At 41.9% G+C, this 11,436-nt stretch overlaps 1 pseudogene; it reads left to right on the top strand.

Moving 5' to 3' along the window:
* Positions 1 to 919: 919 nt before the first annotated feature.
* On the top strand, positions 920 to 1,039 carry LOC135578381 (U2 spliceosomal RNA; annotated as a pseudogene).
* Positions 1,040 to 11,436: the final 10,397 nt, after the last annotated feature.

The raw sequence follows: 11,436 nt of genomic DNA on the forward strand, positions 1-11,436 counted from the left end.
TAGAAGTTGACCATAAATAGAGGCGCACTACTGGGGAGTCTCTGACAGTGGAGATAAAGAATATGTGCATCGCTGAGACTGGATTATAATCAGGGAGATTCTTAGTGCACGGAAGACACAAGAATGAATTTGCCATTATTATTGCTTTTTTGCATAGCTGTAAGTTGGAATAATTTTGAGACTACATCACCGTGAGAATTTGGAATTGTGAGGATCAGTTTGGATAAAAAAAGTCAATATCTCACCAGCTTGTCAAAACTTTCCTACTCCCAACAGCCAGCACCACATCGCTCTTAGCCAGCCTAAATTTGAGTGAGTTATTCTCCACTCCACTGCAGACGCACTGTAAATTTTGCAATGGCTTTGTGGTAGTTGTGGCTCTGTGCATAGCAAACAGGACATTTGACACTGCTGTTTGTAGGAGAGCCCATAACACTAAATCTCTGGATATTTGAGCCACTCCTAGTGAGCAAAGATTAAAAAAGAAAAAAAAAAAAAGGATAAACTTCCCTGGCTGCTTTGCAAAAGTGAAAAGTGTACCATTTACTTGTTTGAGGAGATTTATGTGATGGAGGAAAAAGCACCAATGAGGCTGCTTTGCACAGCTGAGAAGTGTCTCCAACAGCATCATTAGCTCTCCCAGCGATAGGTGTCCACCCCCAGGCTCAGAGCAAATGCGTTTACTGTGCCTTGGAGGGTCTAGCCAAGCTCATCCTACCTGTGGGACTTAATTCCACCATTTAGTGCTTTCCAGGGGAAAGATTCACCTCTCACAAAACTAAAACCAGTTTGCTTTGCCTGTTTTGTAAAATACAGTGTACCTACGCTTGGAAAAATCATCCCTAAATTTCAGGTTGAAAATCCTCTAGAAGAACAGAACTTCAGTATAATTTAACTGTGTACGTAGCGCTGTGTATGTCTTGCTTCTCGGCCTTTTGGCTAAGGTCAGGTGTAACATCTGTTCTTATCAGTTTAGTGTCTCATACGTCCTTGATGAGTGAACTTTATATTAATGTTTGGGTGGGATTGTTGATCTGCTGGAGGGTAGGAAGTCCATACAGAGGGATCTGGACCAGCTGAATCGTTGATCTGAGACCAATTGTATGAGGTTCAACAAGGCCAAGTGCTGGGTCCTGCACTTGGGTCACAACAACCCCAGGCAGCACTACAGGTTGGGGAAGAGCGGCTGGAAAGTGCCTGGAGGAAAAGGACTTGGGTGTGTTGAGCAACAGTGGCTGAACATGAGCCAGCAGTGTGCCCAGGTGGCCAACAAGGCCAACAGCATTCTGGCTTGTATCAGGAATAGCGTGGCCAGCAGGACCAGGGCAGTGACTGTCCCCCTGTACTGGGCACTGGTGAGGACAAACCTCAAATCCTGTGTTCAGTTTTGGGTCCCTCATGACAAAATAGACCTTGAGGTGCTGGAGCGAGTTCAGAGAAGGGAACGGAGCTGGTGAGGGGTCTGGAGCACAAGTGTGATGGGAGCAGCTGAGGGACCTGGGGCTGTTCAGCCTGGAGAACAGGAGGCTGAGGGGAGACCTTATCACTGTCTGCAACTGCCTGAAAGGAGGTTGTAGCATGGAGGGGGTTGGTCTCTTCTCCCAAGTAGCAAGTGACAGGACAAGAGGAAATGGCCTCAAGTTGCTCCAAGGGAGGTTTAGATTGGATATCAGGAAAAACTCCTTCCCGAAAAGGGTTGTCAGGCATTGGAACAGGCTGCCCAGAGCAGTGGTGGAGTCACCATCCCTGGAGGGGTTTAAAAGACGTATAGATGAGGTTCTTAGGGACACGGTTTAGTGCCAGCGTTATGTTATGGTTGGACTTGATGATCTTGAGGGTCTCTTCCAACTGAAATGATTCTATGTCTAAGAATGCTTTACCATCTTGATTTGTCAAGACTCAGAACCATTATTCATTATGGTGTTATGAAAATACCTGGGAGGTGATTCATGGGCTTCAGCACTACCTCTTTCATGAAGGAAAAACTCCATTCTGAATGATACAGAGACAGTATTTCCCAAAAATCTACACTGCAGCCTGAAATGTATTCAATGCAAGTTTTTCTCAAATCATTTTGACATTTTTAACCTGATAACTGCAGATGATAGACAGGTTTCTTTGCATGTTGTATATCTTCTATGCCTATTAAGAGCTGGAAACACACCCAAGCCTCAGAAGAATGGAAAGAGAGGGACGGAAAATTCAGGACTGGTTAAAATTCCTTGTTATGTCACTGTAATTAGGTGGAACAAATAATTTGGGAGGATTTCAGACCTGTGATGGACTAAATTCCCAAGTTTTTGGAAATACAGAAAGGTCTATAAAAGTGTAAAATATTAAGTATGAATATGATCTAATGAAACATTTTTTTTTGACAGTAATGTTTTACTGATGCAAATGGGTGTTACCACAGAATATTTTCATTCCTACAGAAGTGTTCCAGTTTTTCAGTGAAGCTGAAACCCTAACTAGTCTTAAGTTTTAATTTAAAAAATCAAGTATAAGAAAATAATTTCCTTTTAAAAGAATTTTTTGCTGTGTGAATTTACTTTTGAGTATGATTTACTAAATGTAATACATTTAACAATGAAAGTTCAAAAATAGCATCTGAAATACATTTGAATCTTTAGATCAACCCAAGCAAGAATAACTTTTATTTGGTCTTTTGCAGAACCGATTGCTTAAATTTACTCCCCTGTAGCAAATATGAAAATCTAAGACTTCGCTGTCTGAGAACAGGGCAGGACATTGCTGGATTCTCTATCTACAACCCATGCATCATGCGGCCTCCTGATCATCTAAACCTTCTGCTAGACCTTACTTAATTCTGCGTCAGAGGAGAAGTAGATGACCGACTAACATTAAAGATGAGAGGTGAAAGCACAGACATCAGCACAGCTACCGCGGAAGGCAGACACCAATAACAAAAACCAAATTTATGGTCCATGCTTGTTTGATGAAAGATGAGGGAGCCGTAGGAGGAGGAAATAAGACATTAAAAGGCCGTTCCCACGCCAGGGGACTGCTGGCCAGGCTGGCAGCTTTGGTCTGCTCCTCAGCGACGTGGGGAATTGTTATTTCCCAACATTGGACCTGAGCGAGTGATGGTAACTGTGACACCTCTTTGGGCTGGGCTCCAATTTTTTAAACATTACAAGATGTTCCTCAAGGTGCCTCTTCAGAACTTGCAAATCGTGGCCTTTTTTTGTACAAACATGAGCAGAACACTTTTGTTTTTTTTTTTTTTTAACTAGAAATGCCCATAAACTGGCACTCAGTGAGCTAACGGAATCAACTCATTATCATTGGAAGGATTTCACGCAGTTTTCTCAAAAATAAATCAGTTTCTCCACCCTAATGCTGTTCCAAAGCACGACAAAATAAAGCTTGCTTTGGAGTTGGTCAGACAATGTTCTCCCAACGGCACAACTTCACTATATCCCTGGGAGAGAGTTGCTGTATAAATCTTTATATATCTATCTTCTACCCGTCAGAGCTGGACTGAGGGTCATGACAAAACCGTAAAGCTGTGTGTGAACTGTCAGAAGAGAAGTCTGTTTTCTTTTCCCGGCCCTGAATTGATAGAATTATTATCTCGATTTCAAGAGTGCCTGGAGATATTTGAGGGGCTTTGCACAGTAAGAAGTTTATGGTCTATATGTGCAAGAGGGACAAATATAAGCAGGGAAGTGGAGACGTCACTTGCTAGGGGCTACACAACAGGTCAAATGGCAAAATTCCTGCCCAGCCCTTCCACCACAGAATGGCAAAAAGTGCGAGATGGGGAGGGAGGGCAGTGCTGTACCTCTAGTATCTCATGTGTAAATGGGCTGCAGAAATGGCTGCATGTAGGATCTCCTGCTGTTGGCTGCCGAGGATATAGGACAAGGTCTTAAGAAGGGCTATTTTTAACAAGCTCACAGCATTTTGAGCATTTTTGGCTCATGCACACACTGCCACAGGAACATCTATATATATATATACACACACATATATAGTTTTGACTTTATTGTTATTGTATTGACTCTTTCACTACTTTATTTCCTTCATTTCAAAATTCTAGCTTATATGCTCCTTAGAACAGGAATGTATTTTATATTTATAAAGGTATAAATGAGGATTTCTCTGCAGCCGTGAATTGTCTCCCTGCTGTTGTGCAGACACTGAATAGCGCCTTGCCAAGGGGCTTCTCATATTTTATCTCCTATTGGCTGGCAATAGCCACTAAACTGTTTTTTTTCAACTTAGTGAGAAAGAAATTACAAGTGCTGGGTTTCTAAAATTTACCTGGCATTGCAAAATAAAGCTTGAACCTGATTAAGATTCTTTATCTCCAAGATTCAGAGTGCTTGCTGTCAGATGCACATGAATGCACTTTGTCTACCGTGCAAGCCTCTCTTGAATGCAAATTGGATCGAAGCGATGGTTAAATTCTTCATTAAAAGACTAGGAAGAGTGTTACCCAAAAAGCTATAAAAGCAGTGAAATGCACACTATACTCAGCATTGAGCTCTTAGGATTTTATTTAAGCTATTTTTCAGCAGCAGGAAGGAAACAATGGTTTGTGGAGTGGGATTCTATATACACTTGGGGATTTGCGGGTTGCTGCAGAATGCAACTGAAGTTGCAGAGTGTGTTATCAGAGCTAATTTATTCCTCCAGTAATTTAAGAAAGCTCTTTGTGCTGTGTCCTTGCATTTAACAGTTTGGCATCTTAGAGAATGCCAATGAAATACTCTTTAAACTTAGGAAAGAATGAATCTCCGACATATAAAGAGGGACCTTATAGAGTCTATTCTTTCACAGCATTATCTTTCCTCTCAGGAAATGAACCGAGTTGCAGTTATAAACTCACATTGGTGTGGTTTTCAAACCACCTACTTGAGAATTCTTGGCATTGTGCAGCCATGTGTCTCCCAGTTTATGAGATTTTGCAGAGACTATAGAGTCTCCATTCACACGGGCTGTTCAGTTCATCACGATACAAGACACCCAACACAACAGGGGCCGTGAGTTTTGATTGGGATGCCTCTGCACAGCAAACAGTGGCAAGAAAACCTATAAATGCTATAGAAGAGTATAGAGCCAGCTGCGGTGAGCTCCACATATAGATGATATAACATTTTCATCTGCTGTAGCATTTAGGCTGCTCTTCTTGGTCGTATTGCTATATAGAATGAATATATATGCATACGTATGTGGAGAGAGAATATCTGTAATGTATATCTAGTAAAATATATATGTTATAGATAAAGGTATGCTTTAGCTCAGTTAGAAGTTATAGGCTCAATCTATGTGACATATGCAAGGAATCAGACTGGGTCAGACCAGGGGGTTTGAAGGCACCCCAGGGATCATCCCAACAGCCTTTTGGAACAGCACGCAATTATTCACTTGATGTTTAATCCACAAGGATTCACAAAAGCCAGCTCCAGAGACAGCAGCCCCAGGCCCCGTCTGTTCACCTCTGCCAAATACAAGACCTGAGGTTGCAGACGAACCGCCCCAGATGATCCCATGCCACCGTAAAATCGCAGATCCCTGTGATGGGAAAACATTCCTCTCCGGTCTTAAAAATCTTTATTTCTGCAGCCTGTCCCATGAAGCAAAGTTCAAAGTATTTTGTGTGTGTGTTTTTGTTTGGTTTTAATACAAGGATGGCTAACGCCACTGTGTCAACTCCATATTTTCTCCCCCACGTTACAGACAGAGGGACATGCAGAGGGTTCTTCTTGTTCATGGCCACATACTCAGACAGTGATGGAGCTGGGAACACGATCTACCCGTCCTGGCTGTCAGTGCATTGCTTACTTTGTCATCTATCATTAGGATCCCTTTGTCAGAGTTTACTTCTTTGACACATGCTCTCACGATGTTATTCTCCAGCAGCAAGAGACTTCGCTGTCATCCAGACAAAAACCATCTGCAGTTGTGCAATTAAAGCCTTAATCAGACCTTTGGACCTCTTTCCTGGCTTTGGTTAGTTTTAAGTGATAATGATGATGGTTTATGGTTACACCTCTTAAAATGAAAAATGAGCATGGAGATAAACACACTTCAGTCAATAAATTCTCCTGTCCTCTCTAATATAAATGTTGGCTTTTATTTTGTTTTCATGCCATCTTATACAGATGTCCTAAGCAGTACATTAACCCCATAGTGCCCAGGCATGATCCTCAGTGTCCAAATTCTTGAAAAGAAATGGGCAGAACAGCAAAAGTAATGCACTATCTAATGTCTGAATTTCTACTAAACAGAAACAGCTTGTAGGGAAACACAAGCATATTATTTTGATTTATTTTACAACTGTTTGGGTTTTTTTTATGGGCATAGACTTTAGGCTTCCTCCCATAGAAGGTGGTTTGGTTTCACAGCTGGCTTCAATAGGACTTGAACACTGCTATAGTCCAGCTCTAAATTTGAGTTATATTTTAAATTCAAAAATAGTTCTCTATAGAGTGCAAGAGTACGTTTGAACATCTAGCATGATGATATGACTTTTGAGTAGCATCATACTTGTCTAAACAGAAGGTTTAGGAGGTGGATAATATTTTTCCTTAGAAGTCAGCTTGTTGTTTGAAGGAGCACAACTGACCTTCCAACCAGTAACGTGCCACAGGTCTGACTGGGAGTGTTATTTTTGCTCAAAAACTTCGTGCACTTGAAAGATTGCATTAACAATATGGAGTTGTTAACGTGATGCTAAGTGAGATGTTGCAGCTCACAGAAAAGATAAGATGTCCTGATAATTCCTTGTGATATAAAAGAAGTCAAGGAGGTGATCAGAGACTCAGACACATGAACAAGGGGGTAAAATTGCTGTTTGAGCTGATCCACCCATGAGCATCCTCACTCACGGCTGCTGTGAGAGTGGATTGAGGTGGGATGATGACAAGTGAAAGTCCAGCACAGTGATCACCTTCAGCCTGTTCCTGAATAACTCACATATGTCATGGCACGGGAACACGTATGTGTGCAGCTGGTATGCAGTGAGTTTAGCAGTTCATGCTAACCAAGCTTTAACAGTCCTCTCTAGCTTTAAAGCAATCAAATATTTATCATACCAGAATTTGGTCAAAGGAGGTTTAAATAATGACTTGCTGCCACAAAAGTGAGCGTAACATGTTTCTGAACAATCTTTTTGATTGTGCAAAATTGCAATTAACACTTGACTTTATCAGTTCCACAGATATAAGGAAGGAATATTTTACACTGAGGGTGGTGAAGCCCTGTCCCAGGTTGCCCAGAGAGGTGGTGGATGAACCATCCCTGGAGACATCCCAGGCCAGGCTGGACGGGGCTCTGAGCAACCTGATCTGGGTGAAGATGTCCCTGCTCATGGCAGGGGTGGCACTGGATGAGCTTTGGAGGTCCCTTCCAACCCAAACTATTCTACGATTCTAATTATTTTAGGTCATGTTCTGACATTCCTAAGTCTTGTAGGGCAGTACAAGCCTGTACAAAAGGACAAGACAGTGTGAGAAGCTTTTAATGAGAGATGATAATTTATACTTCATAAACGTTGCATTCATTGACTTCTTTACCTATGTGTTTTTTAAATACTATTTGTTTGAAAATGTTAGGTTTAAAAATAGCTTTATTTGACTATTGCAAAATGAGAAAATATCAGGTTGTACGTAAGTGAACATGATGAAAATGCCTGCAGAGCCAAGTAAACCTGGACCTCATGAAAGAGAAAATATCATGAAGAAACCTGCATGCCTGCATGCAAAGCATTTCTTCACCTTTCTCTCTACATTTGCCACCCCTTCAGTTTTTGAATCTTGTTCCTAGAAGAGAAGCCTTTTTAATGTTAGGTGGAGCATTTTCAAAGTGCAATATTTATGCATTACTCTGTATACTCATCCCTACCCCAAAGGATATGTTCCTCAGCAGGCAGGTCTCCAGTATGAGCTGGAAGAATTAATCTGTTGAAGATTTCTCAGGTTCTTAGAGAAACTGGTGCCAGTATGGACAAGGCCCTTTCAGACATCCACTTTAACACAACCTGCCTCTGTATATTTATGTCAGCTCTGCAATTAGCAGTCAGTAGCTATCAAGTGAAATTCCAACCATGCTGTATCCACCAGCGTGCTTTCTTTAAACCCTTTGGCAAAGGGAAAGCACCTGCATGAAATTTCCGAGCGATGTCCAGTCCAGAGAGGGCAGCAGCCGCCTCCTGACGTTTGCTGTGCATCCCGTCACACATGGCAGAGCTCTGCACAGGGGGATGGATGAGATAAAGCGCTGATAAGGAAAGTAAACGATGGAAAGTGAGAAGAAGCTGGAGAGGTCAGCTGTGCTACAGACCCACTGGTACCCGGAGGGGAGCTCTCGGCCTCACTGCCATCTAAATAACCCGTATGTAAAGTCAGTATAAATGTTTTGCAGAGTCCTATGATAAAAGAAAACAACAACAAAAAGTGACAGGCTTTTTAAATCACGTAGCATAAAAGCGTGCTGTTGACGTAAGTAAAGCAGAAATGTTTGCTGGGTTTCTCATTAAGCACTCTTTTTTGGCAATACAAAATTTTATCTGTTCATCAAGTCTTCAATCAATTCTATAACCTCCAAGATAATATTCCAAAAAGCCTTTGAGTCTGATTTTAGGAGACTTTGAGTCTCTTATGAATATTAAAATAAATCAGGACAAGCATTTTTGAAGTCAACGGGCCCGTATTTTTGACTGATATAAATCAGCGTCACTTTTTTTCACATCAATATGCCTCTTATTTACACTAGCAGAAGTTTGTTTTAACAGACTTGTATCACTGACTTGATCACTTCATTCCAAGCACAACATTTTTCTGAGTACTTGTAGTTATAAATACATATTTATTGCAGAGACAAGAAAAACAGAAAATAGGAAATTAACACTTTAAAAGGCCATTTAATAGAAATGTTGGAAAGCTTGCACTGCTAAAAGTGCAATCTAGATAGTTTGCTGAGAAATTGCTCTCGGATATTCTGCTGAGAGGATATAACACAATTTAGTTAATACACTTTATGTCATGGAATCTGCATGCATGACCCAACTGTAGGAAGGAATCTTAATCAATGTGCTTGTTTCCTATCAGAACTGCTACCCATCATTAAAAACGGTGACTTGCCAAGCTCTGTCCAAAGCCAGAGTTTGCGCTGGAGCTGCTGGGGATTGGGTGGATCTTTGCATCTGCTGGCTCTGCTTGGAGAAATTCACTTCTGGTGAAGGGGGAAGAGCAGCTCTGCTGATGTTGTAACCTCCTGCTGCACAAGGTGCCAAATCAAGTGTGTCTGACAGAGATTTTTTTTTAAAGGTGGGAGAGAAGACAGCAATCATAACACTGTACCAGGCAGAAAGGAGTTTGGTTTGTTTTTTCGGTGGTTTTTGGCTGGTTGGTTTGGTTTTGGTTTTGGTTTGGTTGTTGGTTGATTTGTGTTTTACTTTCTTTGTTTGCCTGTTTGTTTTTCGAACAGACATTCTTCAGGTTGCAGTGGGGAATTTCAACATTGCAAAGGGGATGAATGAATGAATTAGTAGCTAAAATAAGAACAGCATCTACTTGTAGCTGCAATGTGCAAAAGCTGCCAGCGCATCTGTACAGGCTGTTGGGTCCATATAGAAGCCCAGGAGGTTTCTGAAGGCATTTTCAGTGCATGCTGCAGGTGAAAGTTAATGCTTTATGAATTGCCATCTGCCGCTTGGGGAAAACATAGATCATTGTAATGGTGAACTGTGCAAAACGGCTAATTTATGCCATAATGAATTTAAATGATGAACTAATTTATGTTGCTTAGAGAATAGGAGGGAAGGATACAGTAAGCCAAAGGTCCGTCCCTAGGGAGCTCAGACTGATGGCATTAACACCTATTGGCGTGTGCGATGCTGATGAATAAGCCCATTCTCCACGGCTGAGTGGAGGCAATTCATCACTGATACAGAGAAATCTGCAGTCACCAGAGACTGCGGTGAGCCGTTCTTAAATGAGGAAACGCTTCCATAGAATCTTAAAAAGCAATTTGATATCAAAATATCTTCACAACCAAAACTCTATCAAAATCGATGTAAAACTATATGTCTGTGTCCCGACGTCACTACAGCAATGGAAGGAACAGCAGGGGGGAAAAGCAGAGAGACCCTCCAAGTTCAAAGCATACACACAAATTGTAGATTGTCTCTAAAATCTGATAACCTGCTAAGATCAAAACATTTCCATGGGATAAATCCTGCATCCAACAGCAGGATGTGTGTGGAGTATTTGTTGGCATTGTGCAGTATTAGATATTTCACTGAAACGGAGATGTGTATGTCAACATGGCCATGAACAACTCTTAAGTACCCTCCTCTCCTTTGACGTTTGATTAGCAGAATATATAGAGGTTTGGTGCAGTGAGCAACTGAGTTTTAGTGGAACAAATTCTCTAAACCAAACCCCCAGAACAAAAAAGAGGAAAGTGCTATCATCTCTTTCATCACAAGACAAACTGTCACCTGCTCAAGTGTCAAATTGCCAACGTGGTGTAATAAAACTGCGTAACATAAGAAAATGAATGAAGGACCTTTTGAGCACTCAAACCATATAAAATGTTCCTAAGGCATCAGGTGTTGCTAAACCAGTGAAAAGGGGCTGGTTGGTCTAAGATAGGCAAACAGAGGCTAATCTTGAGTGAAAAAAGATGTTTCCAGAGGGCACTTCTCCCATCCTAAGATAAGAATTAAGGGGCTGTGAATCACCAGCTGGAAGTGCCTGACTCATGTCATCCTAAAGCATGGAGGCATATCTTCCAGCTGCTGTCTAATATTTAAACAGGTAAAGCTGATTAGGATTAGTCCTTAGAGACCATTTGTGACAAGCCTGGTGTGCATGCCTTGTTCACCACAGTTTAAAACCAAGTTACAGCAAAGATGAGTTTCTCTGGCTGAGGCTGGCTGCCTCCTGCCCTGCGTGTCCACATCAGTATTCACAGGGAAAAGCTTCTCCTGCAGCCAGAGACGGGTTTCATCTGACAGCTGCCTCCTGGTTAGATGCTGTATCTCTAAAAGTGAATCATAAAATCATAGAATGGTTTGGGTTGGAAGGGCCCTACAAAGATCATCCAGTGCCACCCCTGCCATGAGCAGGGACATCTTCACCCAGATCAGGTTGCTCAGAGCCCCGTCCAGCCTGGCCTGGGATGTCTCCAGGGATGGGGCATCCACCACCTCTCTGGCCAGCCTGGGACAGGGTTTCACCACCCTCAGTGTAAAAAATTTCTTCCTCATGTTTAGCCTGAAACTCCCCTCCTTTAGTTTAAAACCATCACCCCCTGTCCTGTTATAACACACCCTTCTAGAAAGTCTGTCCCCATCTTTCTTATAGGCTCCTTTTAAGTGCTGAAAGTGAAAATCTTGGTAACTGAAGGATTAACTCTGGAAAAGAGTCTGTGTGTGCTGGAAGTAGGGTGGAAGAGAAGGCA

Source organism: Columba livia, chromosome 1 (assembly GCF_036013475.1).
Source record: "Columba livia isolate bColLiv1 breed racing homer chromosome 1, bColLiv1.pat.W.v2, whole genome shotgun sequence".
Classification (NCBI taxonomy): domain Eukaryota; kingdom Metazoa; phylum Chordata; class Aves; order Columbiformes; family Columbidae; genus Columba; species Columba livia.